Below are 18112 nucleotides of genomic sequence, written 5' to 3'. Positions count from 1 at the left end.
AAAAAATCATCTTAGGGCAGTTTTGGTTCGTTTTCAGCTTCATAGTTTTCGATTGAGTTCTGTCTAGATTTTTATATCAAGTTTTTCTCTTAACCTGTTCAGTTTCTGTTAAATTCGTTCGCGTTGTCTTATAGGAAATTTGATTTTGTACAACTTTTGTTCTTTGAGTTTTGATCAATTTGAATTATTTAAGTATGAAACGGTGTAATTTTATATATTTTTTTAATAAGTTACTTATGATTAAATTATACTAACTATATTTGTTTTGCAGAATGGTGGGTCTTACTAACTTTTTATGCAGGGCTGACCCACCATATTTTTTATTTCTATTTTGTCTATTCTATAATCAATTTATATTTCGTTGTGTACGAACAAGAAACTAAATGCCATCGTATCTTGGGAAACTACACATTCGTCTCGGTACGGTTGGAACTACTTGTCTTGTCCCGTGATAAGAATTAAATGTATTTTTGTCTGTGTCTGGTGGACACGTGGGTGTTAAATCTTGTACTCATACCAGTATACCCGTATACTGACCCGTTTTGTCTCTTGGCAACTCGGGTGCGTTCTGTTTGAGCGCAGCTGAGCTTCCTTTGCAGGATTAATTGAGGCTACGGTGGTGACGAGGAGTAACTAAAGTTTTTGGGCATATCTCTTGGATTTCTTTTGTTTTCTTGAGATTAGGGTTGTTAGTAGTTCATGTATTTATTATTATTTTTATATAGCTTTAGTATTGGAATAATTTGGCATGATTTGTAACCGTACTTTATTTAAGTTGTTTTGACTAGTTGTTGCTACCTTAATGTTGAGGTATTTGTTAGTTATGAATTTATGGTGGATGGTTTGGTTGGCGTTTTAGTTTTTTTTGTTTCACCCCTAGGATTTGGATGATGGAATATTAATTGGGGTTTAGTCCTAATTTAATATTTAATTATACAAATTTTGGGGCGTGACACAAAGACCTTCTCTCCAGTATCTAAGAAGGACTCACTTAGAATCATCCTAGCATTGGTAGCTGATTATGACTTATAGTTGCATCAAATGGATGTGAAAACTACTTTTCTGAATAGGAATTTGGATAAAGAAATTTATATGGAGTAGCCGGAAGGATTTGTAAAGAAAGGTAAAGAACATTTAGCTTGCAAATTAAAGAAATCCATGTATGGCCTTAAACAAGCTTCCAAGCAATAGTATTTAAGGTTTAATGATACTGTTACCTCCTTCGGATTTAAGGAAAATGCAGTTGATCAATGCATATATCTGAGGGTTAGTGGAAGTATTTTCATTATTTTGGTGCTATATGTGGCTGACATTTTGTTAGCTAATAATGACCTTGGCTTATTACATGAAACCAAGGAATATCTCTCCAAGAACTTTAAAATGGTCGATATGGGTGAAACAAACTATGTTATTGGTATAGAGATCTTTAGGGATCGATCTCGAGGATTGCTAGGACTATCTCAAAAAGGATATATTGATCGTGTTTTAAGGAGATTCAATATGCAGTTTTGTTCAGCCGGTGATGCACCCATCATGAAGGGTAATAAATTAAGTGAAAAACAGTGTCCAAGGAATGACTTGGAAAGAAAACAAATGAAAGACATTCCATATGCTTTGAGGCTACAAATCATGCTTTATGGTTGCAAAATTTCATCTCAGGACTTGGTGTTGCTGACTTAATTGCCAAGCCGCTGAAGATATATTATGACAATACCGTAGTAGTTTTTTTCTCTAAGAATAGAAAGTACTCCAGTGGTTCCAAACACATGGAAGTAAAGTACTTAGTTATTAGAGAAAGAGTCCAGAAACAACAAGTGTTAATTGAGAACTTAAGCACCTCTCTTATGATTGCTGATCCATTCACAAAGGGATTGCTACCAAAGACATACAAAGAGCATGTTATCAGGATGAGTCTTTTAAGCAACCCTTGATGTGCATGGTAAATCTTGAGTGCTTATTTTTATTTGACATTATTTGCGCAATAATAATTTTGTTTCTAATTTTCCTATTTCTAAAAGTGTGTGTACCCATTAAATTGAATATTGATAAACGGGAAATGTCTTAACAAGACAAATTACAGAGGCCTTTCAGGCAAATAATTATATATACCGATAAAGGACTAGGTTAGTGAAGGTTATCGATGGTGTGGTGCATAGAAAGAAATATGACATAAATGTTATATAACCGCTATGACTCACATTGGTGATCTGAAGTAATCACAGTATTATAATTTCTAATATATTTGAACTTATTGGCTATTTTTAAAATTCGTGATCGCATGTCAAAATTTTTAGTGTGGAATCCAATGAGTCAAAAATTTTATAAATTGCATATTTTGAAAAAAAAAAAAAAAAAAAAACTCATAATTGCATCATAACCGGCTTAATGGGCCAAGTAGGAGAATGTTGGGCTTATTTTGTAGTGTGGCCTAATAGCCTACATATATCTACATATTTTAATTTATTTGGACTCCACAACTAGAAAAAGCCAATATTATATATAAAGTTCAATAATTAGAATTTTAATATAATCTCTCTTCTAAGATAAGAAGGAAACTTTGATGGATTAGGAATCCTTCTGATAAGAGTTTATTTGGCCCTCTTCTCTCCTCTATATAAGGATGAGTGACTCTCCTTTCATATGATAAGTATTTTTCCATCACTCTAAATTTTATAGTCATCCTAATTAAGAGAGACAGAGAGAAGAAGGTGAGCCAATAATTCAAGGTTCAACTATTAGGGGTATTTTCTCAACCAGCAATGCTAGGTATCATGAAAAGTCTTTCACGAAAATGGTCTTTCATTTGTGACCTTTAGATTACACTTATAATAAAGTACCACACACTAATCAAGGTAATCTAAGGGTCACAAATTTTTCATGATCATTTTCATGAAAATTTTCATGAAAAAATTTTCATGATCCCTAACATTTCTCTTTCTCAACTTCTCTAATTCCATGGCTGACAAAGGTATGTTTGTTTTAGCCTTGAGTTGTATTGAATTCAAGATCCTGTAAAGTTTAATTCTGCATTATTATTATTGTTACATGTATTATTAAATCTTACAACTATAGCATGCCTCAGAATGGTTGCCCGTAAACTTAAGGTTTTTCGAATGATCCGTACAGAATTTGAATCCTTTTTTTGCTTATAAATAGCAGCACAGGTTTGAGTTAGGGGAAGCACAAGAAAACAAGGAACGAGTAAAAGTGATTATTAAGAGAAAGAGAGGAGAGGGAAGAAGAGAAGAGAGAGATAGAGAGAATGGCATCTGCAGTTGGTGAGACAATATTGTTCAAATCAGTCTTCACCGATAAATACGTGCGGCCCATAGATAAATATATGCCGTCGATTCGCCGAATGGACCCAAAAATGACCGTCTCTCAGCCAACGGAAAGGGTGGCCCGACAATGTACCTTGAGAAGGCATGTACTGGGATTGATATGTACCACATAAAAAGTCATTAAACCAACAAATACTGGCAATTGAAATCGGCCCAGAATGGATGGATTACTGCTGATACTGATACCACTTCGGATGATGGTACTTTGTTTGACATCGAGTACTTCGTTGCTCCTGCTACTACCGCTACTGCTGGTACCACTACAACAGTCCGACTTCGCCACCACTTATGTATGCCTTTACAGGGATAGCGACGATTACCCCTACTGCTTATGCGCATTATCTGACAACATAGACAAGGACTCCAAGGATGTCTTGTCTGTGAGAAATTAAAATAAACCACCACCACCGATTCATTGGTGCGTAGATGTTTGTGGGTAATATCTCTGCAAATTTTCACAAGACTTCACTCATCCTTTAAGAATAATTTAGAGGTTTAAAAGGCTTATTGCATATGTTAAATGCAATCACACAATGGCTTCTTCTTCTTTTTCTTCCATCTTTTCTTTTCTTTTCTTTCTTTTTATGTGTGTTTCATGTTTTGCTTTTATTAGTTTTCATTTTCCAATGCAATAACGTTGTGAAATATTGCCTACTAAGATTATCTTGGCAGGCACCATAATAAAATAACTTGTGTTTCCTTACTTTTTTTTCGGACCTTTTGCATGTTGTTGTTGTTTGGGTGTTCCTTATTTATAAAAATGAACCACGATTATGATTTTTCAAAATTGATTATCAATTTTTTAAAACATAATCAATAAAATTTATTGGATCATTATAATTTTTTACATCAATTATAATCTATATATAATAGCTTACAAAATGTATAGATTAAAGCATCAGTCGATTGGGCATACAAGGCCCAAATTGAATATAAATTAAATTAGGAGGAAATTTTTGAGGTTTAAATGAAGGACTATACAACAATCTTTGTATTAAATTAATGCTGCACACAAGCATATATATATATATATCAAAGAAAAATAATATCCACACCCTCCTTTTCACTTTTTCTCTCTCATTTTTCTTTTCAGTTTTGTTCATATTAACATGGCACGTGTACTATGCACGGGTTAAAAAAATAATTTTAAAATTAAATAATAGTATAAAATTTATTTAAAATGTATACAAAAATAGTTAATAATGAGTTAAATTTTAACCATTTCATTAGAATGAATATATATATATATATATATAGTGTAGGTATTGTGTCATTAATTATATATTTTAAGTTCACTATAGGAAATTACACTTTCGGCAATTAAATTTGGCTACTAAAAAATATTTAGTCGCCAAAAGTTGTGGAATTGGCGACCAGAAATTATATTAGTTGGCATAAGTACAAGATTTAGCTACTAATTTTTTTTAGTCGGGGTATATTGATTATTGCCGACTAAAAAAAATTTAGTCGGTAAAAATGCAACAATTAGCTATTAAAAAAAATTTTAGTCAGTAAAAATGTAACAATTGGCTACTAAAAAATATTTTAGTCGCTAAAAATGCCACAATTTGTGACTAAAAAATATTTTAGTTGCTGTATAGTTAGTTTTGGCTATTAAAATTATTTAGTTGCCAAATAAAAAATAAAAATTTACTTTTTATCTTTGGCGACCAAAAGTTTGGTCGCCAAAAATTAATTTTCAGGGACTAAAAAATATTTTAGTCGCCAAAGAACTAAAAATTACCCCATATGCGACTAAAAAAAATTTAGTCCCTAAATGTACTATCTTTAGCTACTAAAAATAATTTAGTCAGTATTTAATTTACTTTTAGCGACTAAATTTTAGTCGGCAATTATAATTAAAATTTTAAAAATTAGACTTCAGATTTTGGAGGGAAAATTAATTGGCTACTAAATATTTCGTCGGAGGAAAGGCCTTTATTTATTATTGGCGACTAAAAAAGTTAGTCAGAAAAGAAAATAAACTAGGTTTAAGAAATACGCTCCCACACGCTCTAACTCTCTCATACATCTCTGTCTGTCTCTCACTTTGTGACTCTCTCTTTCTCTCTCACGCCTCTCTCTCTCTCTCTCTCGCTTTTGTCTCCATCGTTAACGAAGCATCACCGCCATCGCACACGAGCACTACCGTCAATCCACCATTGGAGCATTACTCCAGGTATGTCCTCTCTATAGTCTCTATTCCCCTAATTTCAACCTCTAGGGTTTTCTTCTTCCGTTTGCATACCTTCACCCAAACCCAACCCCAAATCGACCCATGTTAAGGTTGAGGCATCTGTTCATTCATTGTCCTTGGATATGGAGGATATAGGTTGAATTACTAGAATGATGGTATGTTTGCTGGGTTACACCATAATCTTTTTCAAATTTGTCACACTGGGGGTTTGGGTTTAAATTTGGGAACTTAGAAAAGAAGATGTGGAGGCCATGGTTTGGTCAATTTGGAAGGCTCGTAATGACCTCAAGTTTAATGGAATTCAAGTCAGATGGGAATCTTTGGTTCAAAATTGCTTTGTGGGTCAAATATAAGTGCAAGGGTGTGGTCTTTGCAGTGAATGATCTAGTGTTTAACTTGGCAGCGGTGAGAGGTTTTAGGGTGTAGTTGGTGTTTGGCCTGTTCTCTTTGTTTTTTTCCTAATTACTGCTCTTGCTTGTTTGTTTTTCTCTACCTACTACTCTAACTTGGCCTGTTTCGTCCATGCTTGTATTTGCTGTTGTCTTCTAACCCTTTTGCTCACCATGTGTTTGACGAAATGTTCAAATGAAACTGGACAATGCTCATGCGTTTGACATCTGTTTATGAGGTTTGGTAGTGCCCAGGTTGAATTTAATTGTTTTTTTCAATTACCTGTTCATGAGCTGTTATTAGGTGCAATTTCAATTTGAGATTGAATTTCATTTTTTTTTTCAATTTCATGAGCTGTTATTAGGTACAATGCTTATGAGATTGAATTTCAGTTTTTTTCAGTTTGAGATTAAATTTCAGTTTTTTTAATTACCTGTTCATGAGCTGTTATTAGGTGCAATTTTAGATGATAAAATAGCATGCCAATGGTTCTTCATTGCATTGTCAGTTCTACCTGGGAAAATCCTAGCAATCATGGCCCACTTGTTTCCATACAGCCTATGAGCAGCCATTAGTCTCTCTTCTTCCTCTTCACTAAAAGCTTTTCAGTTGATCCTTGGGTCCAATTAGTTGAACCATCTCAACCTACAACTCTTACGTTCATTGAAGTGTAAATTAATGGCTTCATGAAGTGTAATGAAGCCATAGATCTCTTAAAGAGCACTGATACAGCTGTTATTTTTGGTCAGGTTTCTTATTATTTCTCTATTTCTTTCTTTCTTTTTTCTCCTGAATTTTTAGGGAGACAGATTGTAAGATTTTGTGCAGAACAGGGGCTTTTAATTTACACTTCAATGAAGCCATAGATCTCTTCATTGAAGCTGGCATTTAGATCAATGGCTTCATTGTTCTCTCCAAACCAATGGCTTTGGGTTCATTTAGATTAACGGCTTTGGGTTCTGCATGGCTCTCTAATTTATTTATTTATTTTTCTTAAAACTTGGCACAGTTCAACCTTAATTTTGTGTTCTTACAAATTTATCCTTTGCTGGTGTAGAAACTAGTGGACCCAACAAAGATCAATCACTAGGCTGTCGTGAACTTTTCAGCTCGCTGCGATATCCATGGCCTTGTTAGGGATTTGATCAAATGTAGAAACATGAAGGGAATTGTATGTCCTTCCATTTATGCTAGCTTAACTTAGGTTCGGTACTATATGATTTAAAGTACAAATCTTTTTTATTTTGTTTTGTAGCAAATTGATGCTCTGTTCAATGTATTTGAAGAGAGTCCACAAAATAGGCGAGCCCCACCTCCTGTTAGAGTGGAAAAAATGTTTGAAGATATACAATCCAAACTTCCTGGGGCTCCTCAATTTCTTCTTTGTCTGTTTCCAGAGAGGAAGAACTCTGATCTATGTGGTTTGTTTGATTTGATTTATTCCTTTATCACACTTTTTTTTTTTTTTAACCAGTGTTTAATGAATAAATCCATTTTAATTTCTGAGGTCCATGGAAACGAAAGAATCTTGCTGACTTTGGCATTGTCACTCAGTGCATTGCACTTACAAGAGTTAATGACCAATATCTTACTAATGTTCTCCTTAAGATCAATACGAAGGTGAGGTACTTACTGTATGGAGGTGTGATTTCCTCAATGAGACAAGCATTCCCTCAATTTTCAGATTATAAGTTTGGACATTCTGAGACAAGCATTCCCTCAATTTTCAGATTATAAGTTTGGCATTTAGACCAATGGCTTCATTTAGATCAATGGCTTCATTGTTAAATTAAGCAAGTATTTTAGTAAATAAATTTAATTTTCCCATCATGTTTACACCTTCAAAATATTTTGTAAATGACATTTGATGTAGAATTTTGTGTACAGAGGACATCTTTTTTGTATGATTCTCTGTTTGTATGGAATATTATTTTGGGTTGGATTATATTTGATTTGTATAGAATTTGATGTTAAAAGACTAAATTTATGTATGGTTGAAACGAAATAGAAATAGATATATGTATTATTTTGTTTATATACAGGGTGTAGGTTGCACGAAATAAATACAGGTTGTGGAGAAATTAATTATAATAAAAAAAAACACTAAATAAAGTTTTTGGCAACTAAATGTTTAGTAGCCAAAAAAAAAAAGTGAATTTGTTAGCGACAAACCAATTGGTAGCCAAAAAGGAAATCAATATTTTTAGCGACTAAATATTTGGTAGCCAGAAAGAATCCAAAGATTTTTTACTACTAAAAATTTAGTAGCCAAAACTATATGAGATTTTAGGCAACTAAATAGTTTAGTAGTCAAAAACAACGAGATGAAAAATAATTTTTTTTGGCAACTAAATATTTAGTAGCCAAAAATAAATGAGACTTTCGGTAACCAAGTGGTTAGTAGCAAAAAATAAAACAAAATGAAAAATAATTTTTTTGGTGACTAAATTCTTTAGTCCCTAAATGTAAAACTTATCTACGACTAAAAGTTTTAGTCACTGAAAATTAAATTAATTTTATTTGAACACTTTTGGCAACTAAATATTTAGTCGCCAAAAGATCACCTTTCCCGACTACTCAAAGTTTTGTAGCCAAATGTTCACTTTTGGCGACTAATGTTTTCGTTGTCAAAAGATAACCTTTGCCGACTAACCAAAGTTTAGTACCAAAACGTTCACTTTCGGCGACCAAAAATAGTTTAGTCGCAAATACTATCACCGACAGAGTATAGGTGACGACTTTGGCGACAAAAAAAATTAGTCGCTAATTAGTTTCGGTGACCAAAAATGGGACTTTTATTGGTCGCCAAAAGTGTCATTTCTTGTAGTGGTTCTTAATAAAAAAATATATATCATAATTCAATTGGTAAAAATAGAAAAAATATAATAAATTATAAAAATTATATTTGTGATAAAATAAAAATACATGTCATCATATAAGTTTTTCAATTTTATTGTATTCTATGTTAAAGTTTGTGCAATTATATATATAGCTAAAAAATTCCTTCATATTTTCTATTTCAATATTTTAAATTACAGGTAAATAAATTTTATTTGATTTTTTAAAAAATTGCAAATTAGATGAAATTTAGATATAGTTAATTTTTTGTATTATTATTTTCCATCTAAAAATTCTTAAATTCAAAAAAAAAACAATTAGATAAACCAATAGTTTTATACCATGTATATCTTATACCACGCATTTTTTATTTAAAATATATATATATATATATATATATATATATATATATATATATATATATATATAAATAGAAGGCTTAGATGTGATTAAAATATACAATTAAAAACACATGTGTTCTTAAAGATGATAAGAATTTACACTACACATGTATTTTTTTTAATTTATGTTTACATGTGTCATGCAGAATTTATTTTTTAATTAATAGAGGTCCTATAAATATTTTAACGCCTAAAAAATTCTTAGTTTTTTAGACACCACGTGTACTGTTTAGTTTTCAAAAATAAAAATAAAATTTTGAAGCAAATAAGTTTAAAATTTGAAATTATATAAGTCTAAATTTATATTTGAAATTTCCTTTCAAAAATTTTTAGATTTCAAATTAGATATGAGTTACGTATGGCTTTTTTATTTTTATTTTTTTTTACTTTATATATTAAGATTTTAAAATTTCAAAACCATAGATATAATTAAATGGACTAATATTCGCGTGTCATTTTCTTAAGGTTCATAATATTTTTAAAAATTAAGAAATTTAAATGAATGATTTGGAACTAATAAAAAAATCCCTTTTGCTTAATATATATATATATATATATATAATATTAGTCAATCCTACATAAAGTTGGATTTAGGCCTAGTTTGGGAAGATTGAAAAAAGATAAAAAGTCAAAAAGTCACTATCCTATTTAAATCACATCATCTTATTTAAGTCACATCACCTCTCTAATACATCACTTCAAACCCAACCCAAACCCAACCCATATTTCATAAAAAGTCAAAAAGTGCACTTATTTAGTCTTCCCAAACTAGGCCTTAATTTGATACAATGAAATTTTTTTTAAATCAAATGAACTCAATGAATATGTGGCATGGTGTTTCTAACTATATTTGTTAGGATTTTAAAAATTTTCATCCCCCACACCCCAATTTTTTTTTAATCAAATTTGAGATTTAGAGTGATATATTTTACACATTTTGAATAATAAACATTTGGAGGAATGATTAACTTAAAATGAAGATCAAACATATACATACATACAAAATGTATACATTTACACATATACAAATATATTTACCGTCACATACATATATTATTATTTATAAATACATTAAATATAGATACATACATATGTTCAACATTACATGTAAATACTCAAGACAAATGGCTCAAAAAGACAATATGAAAAGAAGATATATTAAAACATTCATTTAAATATAAATATACCAATTCTCAATAATAAAGAGAGCCCCATATATGAATAAGTATAAAACTAATCTATTCTAGAACACATGTTACATTAGATTACTTGATTGTATAGGGTTTTGTTTTCTTCTAAAATACTTCTCATGTTGAATTGTTACATGTTGTTAAGGGTTTTTGTAACGCCCTCAATTTAAAACATAAATCATTCATTCACAAGTTCCATGAACATAAAGAAAAGAATACATTTTCATTCATCGGAGTCTTCTTTACAAAAGATATTACATGTTATCAACAAAGTAAATGCCCTAACGGCTTACAGCTTTCCAAATTATCACGTGGTTACAACAAAAGAAAAGTTCTAACTCTATACATAAAAGCACTCGGCTTGGATTTACATTTAACATCAAAACAAAATATCAAAAAGGAGTCTTCAACCCCTAAACCTCCCAAGCTTGGAGGTAGCATGTCCCCTGTACCTGAAAAAAGGTGTCCCATGTAGGGTGAGCTAAAGTCCAGTAGAGATATGCTAGACATTATATGAGGATTAACTAAAACATTAGCATTCGATAAATGTTTAACACTTATAAACCATCTTAAACCTTTTCCGTAATAAATCAACATTGATACCCATATTTCAATTCACTTCCAGTTATTTACCCAAGTCAATTCATTATCATATAAACAATTCAAAATGAGACTACAACTCATTCATTAAAACTTCAATCACAAACATCATTCATATACTTCCATATCTTGCCATTTTACGGAACTACGTTCGGGGAAACCAGCACCCAAATATAAACAAGATTTCGGAACTTTCACCCTGAACACTCCAGCCAACTTAATTATCCATGGAGTCCATCCCCTATCTCTTCCCAAACAAATATACATATACATTGTATTTAAACACGTTGTCATATACAATGACCAATTCAATCACATATACAATGTTTACATCCAACCGTCATATTCAATGACATATTCCCATTTGATTAGTTTCAATTTACCTAGTCAACATGCAGTTTCTACAACAATCATGGCTATTATCCACCGATAGCCCAAAACAGATATATCTAAACAGATAAATAAATTTCTCAACGGATAATTTATCACATTTTCCATAGATGAGTGATTCATTGATCCAACTACACCAATTAATCACAATTTCCTCCAATTTCATGATTTCCAAACCAATTTCATATTTCCACATCAATTTCAAAATTATACCAATAATTTCCTTAATACATTTTCCCCCTTTTCTCAAATAGTGCACAAAAGGCCAAATTTCGCCAATTATACACAATTAACTCATTTTCAAGGTCTTACATTGTAACGCCCTCAAATAACCACACTAAACCAACAATAAAGACATGCAAAATATCCACATTCTTCTATTAATCAGAGTTGTTCCTTACAAAAGTATTACATGTTAACAACAAAAGGCAAATGCCCTACGGGCTTACAGCTTTCCAAGTTAACACTTGGTTACAACAAAAGAGTACTACTCATTTACACTTTAAGCCCTCGGCTTGAAATTACATGTAATACATCAAAAATAAAGCACAAAAGTATGTCCTCCTCTAGCCTCCCAAGCTATGTCCTTGGAGGTGGCATGCTACCTGTACTTGAAAATGATATTCCCATATAGGGTGAGCCACAGCCCAGTAGAGATACACTAAACCAACCATGAACAATGACTAAAAAATTAGCAATTGATAGATGGCCAACACTGATACATCCACATAAATCAGGTTTTATGTCATACGACTTATGAGTCCAAGTTGCTTTTCATTTTCCCTTTTTCAGCAGATAAGCATATTAGCTCTATCATCATTTCAACAGATATGTATATAAACTATATCCCACATTCACAGATAAGCATATAAGCTACATCCACATTCCACAAAGATAAGCATATTAGCCCTATCTTCACTTCTCTAGACAGGCATATGAGCTATATCTACACTTCTCAAAGATAAGCATTTGAGCTCTATCTTTATTTCTCTAGACAAGCATATTAGCTGTGTCTACGGAGTTCATCCCCTATCTCCTCCCAAGTCTATCCGGTTTAGAGGTACATCCCCCATCTTCCCCTAAACCGCGGAGTACATCCCCCATCTCCTCCTCTACACATAATGCATATAAACACAAGGGTTTTATATACAACCAATCAATACATAAATTTAATGTATTCAATCCACCGTCATACTCTGTGACACATTCAATCGATTAGTTTTAATTTGCCTAATCATCATGCATTGTCTACAACAATCACGACTATCCTCCACCGATAGCCCAAAGCAGTTATTTCTAAACAGAAAATAAATGCACAAATGGATATTCAATCAACATTTCAATTCGGTGAGCGATAAATAATTCAACTACACCCTTTTTACCACATGCATTCCCAACCTCAACAATTCTATTTATTTCCTCAATTCTCACAATTAATTATCCCAATTAATCAAACAATGTAATTAGGTCAATTTCCATAATTTACATCACAACCCTTAGGGCCCCATTTTCATCAATGATTTAACATTATTCCATTCCTCTATGCCAAACATGCATCTAGGTTTATTATAAGCGAAACCCCAACTTTTGTAAAATTACACAAAAGCCCCCAAACTTTCACAAAATTACCAAACTAACCCCAACATCTCAAATTACTAAAATTTAAAGACAAAATCCATAGAGAGGAGTAGGATATCCCTACCTCGAAGTTTGAGCTCCAATGGGGATGAAGACCAAAACCAAAATGCTCCAAATTCCGAAATTTTCAGATTGAAACGACACCCTCGACGATCAACACAACTTTTACAAAGGCCGAAGGTGAGGAACTCACCCTAGCTAGATCAAAATCTAGAGAGAAGGTAAGGTTTTAGAGAGAGGAGCTCTCAAAATAGCTTTTAGAAAAAGTAGGAGAGAGAAAGAAATGTAAAAAGTGATTTAAAATCACCCAGCGGATAACTCATATACGTAAGACCCGCTCGAGCGGAGAACACGACGCTCGAGCGCCAAGAACAAAACTCTGGACACGCTCGAGCGCAATAAGGCCCGCTCGAGCGCCAAGACACAAGAATAAAGCACATCCGCTCGAGCGCAAAAACCAGTCCGCTCGAGCGCAGATTTCCACCTCCCAGAACTTACACCCAGAAAGTACTACCCGCTCGAGCGCCAAACGACCCGCTCGAGCGCTACCGCTCGAGCGTAAACAAACCCGCTCGAGTGTAGAAATCACATCTGCAGAAGTTTTGCAGGAACACGAAAATACTGGAAGTGTGCAATCTCCGCTCGAGCGGACCGCCTAAAAACTCAACAACAAGGAATTTGAAACCAAGGCCTAACCAACCTGTAACAAACCCTCCCAACACATCCTACAACTCAAATACGAAGTAAAAAGGATGTAAACAACATAATAACCAACTACCAACATCCACGGACACACGTCCGGATTACTGTACAACAAGGGTAAACCCGGGATCGCTATATACATACACATATGGAGCCCAAACAAGAAAACCCCTCTTTCACAATTTCAAACTCAAACCCTAACTTTACCCAAACTTTCCAAATTCCACCATTTATACAAAATGAACAATATTTATGTCAAAACCCATATTAAGGAGTAGATTATCCCTACCTCAAGAAGAGAAGGTGAGCCACGCGAGAGATGAACTCCAAAGATGGCGGAATCAACTTCTACTCGGATGAAAATAGAGATCTTGAAGAGCTCAATCTTTTTATCAAAGGAATGAGGGTGAGGAGATCACTAGATCTAGGTAAAAATGCAGAGAGATAGGGTATTTTAGAGAAAGAGGCTCTCAACTTAGGGTTTTGAAAAGTTTTAGAGAGAGAAATGACAGAAAAAGTGATTTAAAAAGTCATTTTCGTGATCTGATATACGTACAGTCCGCTTGAGCAGAGACTTTGACGCTCGAGCGTCAGACACAAAAATTTGACCCGCTCAAGCGCAACAAAGGCCGTCGAGCGCCAAGACACAACAGCAAGGCACTACCCACTCGAGCGCAGAATACACTCGTCTAGTATTTTACAGACTTCAAACAGTCGCTCGAGCGCCAGAGGGGCCGCTCGAGCGTAAGAAACTCCGCTCAAGTGTGAAAAACACTTCTACAGTATTTTTGCAGACGCACAAGGTACTGAAGGATTGCAAACACCGCTCGAGCGCAAAAGGACCCGCTCGAGCGGAAGACCAAAATTCTGGGCAACAAGGTTCTAGACCAATTAGCAACCAACTTGTTCTAAACACGCCCAAGACATTCCAAAACTCAAATTCAAAGAGTAAAGGATGGAAATAAGGTATAAACATCGACATACAACCACAAAACCCGAGTCCGAAATATAATAAATGATGGGAAAAAATCGGGATAGCTATAACCTTCCCCCCTTAAAGAATTTCGTCCCCGAAATTTTATACAAGTTTCAAAATCATGATTATTTCAATTTTCAATATAATTACAATACATCACTCAACAACATGATCCACTACCGGTCAATCCATCTCTTCTCAAGAGGACAACTTTACAGATATAGCTCAATATACATTATCAACATGCATCCTTTCGGAATTCATCTAATCCTAATACACATATTCCATATCTCCATAACATATTCAATGTTAATAACATATTTTCATTTCTAAAACACATTCAACATATACAATGCTTAAATTAAACTCGCATTTCCGAGACATATTCAACATTTACAATACTTCCATAATCCAAAACATATACAATGTTTTACAACCCAAAACATATTCAATGTTCTTAGAGTTCATCAACAAAACAAGATTTCCAACATATTCTCAAACATTAACAAACAGGCCCAGATATTTCTCTCGGACCTCTAATTCACGTTCCCAAGTGGCTTCCTTAACCCCGTGATGTTTCCACAATACTTTAACCAAGGGAATCGTCTTGCCTCACAAGACTTAGTCCCGTCTATCCAAGACTCTCACCGGTCTCTCCTCATACGAAACATCATCGTCTACCTCTAAGTCGGTCCAATCTAACACATGTGATGGATCTAGCTCATATTTCTGAAGCATACTAACATGAAACACATCATGTACTCTGGACAGTTGCGGCGACAATGCCAAATGGTAGGCAACTTCCCCAATCCTCTCAAGGATTTCAAAAGGGCCAATAAACCAAGGGAACAACTTCCCACTCTTCCCAAACCTCATCAAACCCCGTCTAGGTGATATTTTCAGAAAGACGTGATCACCCACCTCGAATAACAAAGGCCTCCTCCTATGGTCGGCATAACTCTTTTGGCGACTCTGTGCTGCAACCAACCTCTTACGGATAAGTGATACCTTTTTCGTCGTTTTCCCGCACCAACTCTGGGCCCAACAAGGTGCATCACCCACCTCGGCCCAACACACTGGAGATCTACATGGTCGGCCATACAAGGCCTCAAATGGTGCCATACCAATACTCGATTGGAAACTGTTGTTGTAGGCAAACTCCACTAAGGGTAGGTGTCTCTCCCACGACCCATTAAAGTCAATGACACAGCCTCGTAGCATATCCTCAAGGATATGAATAGTGCGCTCGGACTGTCTGTCAGTCTGAGGATGGTAAGCCGTACTAAAAGTCAATCTGGTGCCCAAGGTACTCTGCAAGCTCTGCCACAACCTAGCAGTAAAACGTGGATCTCTATCTGAGACAATTGACACTAGGACCCCGTGTAACCTCACTATGTCTCGAATATACAAGTCGACAAGGTAATCTACCGAACTCTTACACGCATAGGAATAAAGTGCGCCAACTTAGTCAACCGGTCAACTACCACCCAAATGGCATCACTACCCCATTGAGTCCTCGGAAGACCCACGACAAAATCCATCGTGACGTGCTCTCATTTCCACTCCGCTATAGGCAAGGGTTGCAACAAGCCCGCTGGCCTCTGATGCTCAGCCTTCACTTGTTGACAAGTAAGGCACTTTGACACAAACACCGCCACATCTTTCTTCATACCTCACCACCAAAACTGGAGACTCAAATCATGAAACATCTTTGTGCCTCCTGGATGCACCGCAAGGCGTGAATGGTGAAACTCTCGGAGTACTTCCTCTCGGCAAGACTCTGGCACAAGCAAACGGTCTCGGTACCTCATACTCAGGTCTGGACACACAGTCAAACCCTTCTCTACCTTCCCACTAGAGATCTTCTCCCGGAGGGATTCTACCTCAAAGTCACTCTTCTGTGCCACTAACACCCGATTCACAAGTGTAGGTTGTGCAACTACAGAAAACAAAGCTGCAGGCTCAACAGACTCGCCTAAATGCAAGTCAAACTCACCAAGAGCACCCAAAATCTCCAATTCCCGAATAGCAATACAAGCTACATCACTAATGGACTTCCTACTAAGGGCATCGGCCACAACATTGGCCTTTCCCGGATGATAATGCAACTCGAAGTCATAATCTTCTATGAACTTCATCCACCTTCTTTGCCTCAAGTTCAAGTCCTTCTGTGTAAATAGATACTTCAGACTCTTATGATCTGAAAATACTTCAAATCTCTCACCATACAGATAATGCCTCCAAATTTTCAAAGTAAAAATCACAGCTGCTAACTCTAAATCATGAGTAGGGTAATTCCTCTCGTGTGTTTTCAACTGCCGCGAGCCATAGGCTACTACTTTCCCGTCTTGCATCAATACACAACCCAGACCCTCTCGTAAGGCATCACAATACACTGTATAACTCAAACCTCTCTCCGAAATAATCAAGACTGGAGCGATGGTAAGTCTAACTTTAAGCTCTTGGAATGACTTCTCACAAGTCTCACTCCACACAAATTTGACCCATTTCCGAGTCAATCTAGTCAAAGGCGAAGCTAGCCTGGAGAAATCCTTCACAAACCGACGGTAATACCTGGCCAATCCTAGAAAACTACAGATCTCAAAAACATTCTTAGGTTGTGCCCAATCTTGCACCACTTCTATCTTGGATGAATCTATAGTCACCTCTTCCCTAGATACCATATGGCCTAAGAACTTAACCTCTCTTAGCCAGAACTCACACTTTCCAAACTTAGCATATAGCTTATGGGCTCTAAGCAATTCAAGCACCACTCGCAGGTGTTCCTCGTGTTCCTCCTCAGAAGGTGAATAAATCAGGATGTCATCCACAAAAATAACCACAAAGCGATCTAAGAACTCTCGGAAGATCCGGTTCATCAAGTCCATAAACACAGCCGGTACATTGGTGAGCCCAAAAGGCATCACCAAAAACTCATAATGGCCATACCGCGTACGAAATGTCGTCTTCAAGATATCCTCCTTCCTAACCCTCAACTGATGGTAACCCGATCTCAAATCTGTCTTAGAGAAACAACGGGGTCCTTTCAACTGATCAAACAGATCGTCTATATGAGGCATAGGGTATTTATTCTTAATCGTAACCCGGTTCAACTTTCGGTAATCAATGCAAAGTCTCAAAGTCCTATCTTTCTTTTTAGCAAAGAGGGTCGGTGCTCCCTAAGGCGAGATACTAGGGCGAATAAAACCCTTATCTAGCAACTCCTGGAGTCGAATCTTCAACTCACTTAACTCGGCTGGGAAAAAACGATACGGTGCCATAGAAATCGGTGTCGTGCCAGGCACTAAGTCAATAGAGAACTCAATCTCTCGATGGGGTGGTAAACTAATGAGATCCTTGGGAAAAACGTCCGAGTACTTACAAACCACTCTTGCAACTCAGTCCGAGTCTCGTCACACTCACTACTCATAAAGCTAGCAAGAAGACAA

The 18112-nt window shown here is 35.2% G+C and overlaps 1 long non-coding RNA gene across 2 annotated transcripts; it reads left to right on the top strand.

The window, feature by feature from the left end:
• The first annotated feature begins 5304 nt into the window (after positions 1–5304).
• On the top strand, positions 5305–7886 carry LOC145804774 (uncharacterized). Of its 2 annotated transcripts, none has more exons than XR_014347162.1 (2): positions 5305–6672; positions 6986–7886. It is a non-coding gene; the product is annotated as an uncharacterized LOC145804774 (long non-coding RNA). The 2 variants fall into 2 exon arrangements; XR_014347161.1 differs by having other exon boundaries at positions 5305–6677; positions 6986–7832.
• The last annotated feature ends 10226 nt before the right edge of the window (positions 7887–18112 follow it).

Source organism: Camellia sinensis, chromosome 12, assembly GCF_055761805.1.
Source record: "Camellia sinensis isolate YWXY chromosome 12, ASM5576180v1, whole genome shotgun sequence".
Taxonomy (NCBI): Eukaryota; Viridiplantae; Streptophyta; class Magnoliopsida; order Ericales; family Theaceae; genus Camellia; species Camellia sinensis.
Note: the sequence above shows the minus strand (reverse complement) of the source record. Positions and strands in the feature narration are given on the sequence as shown.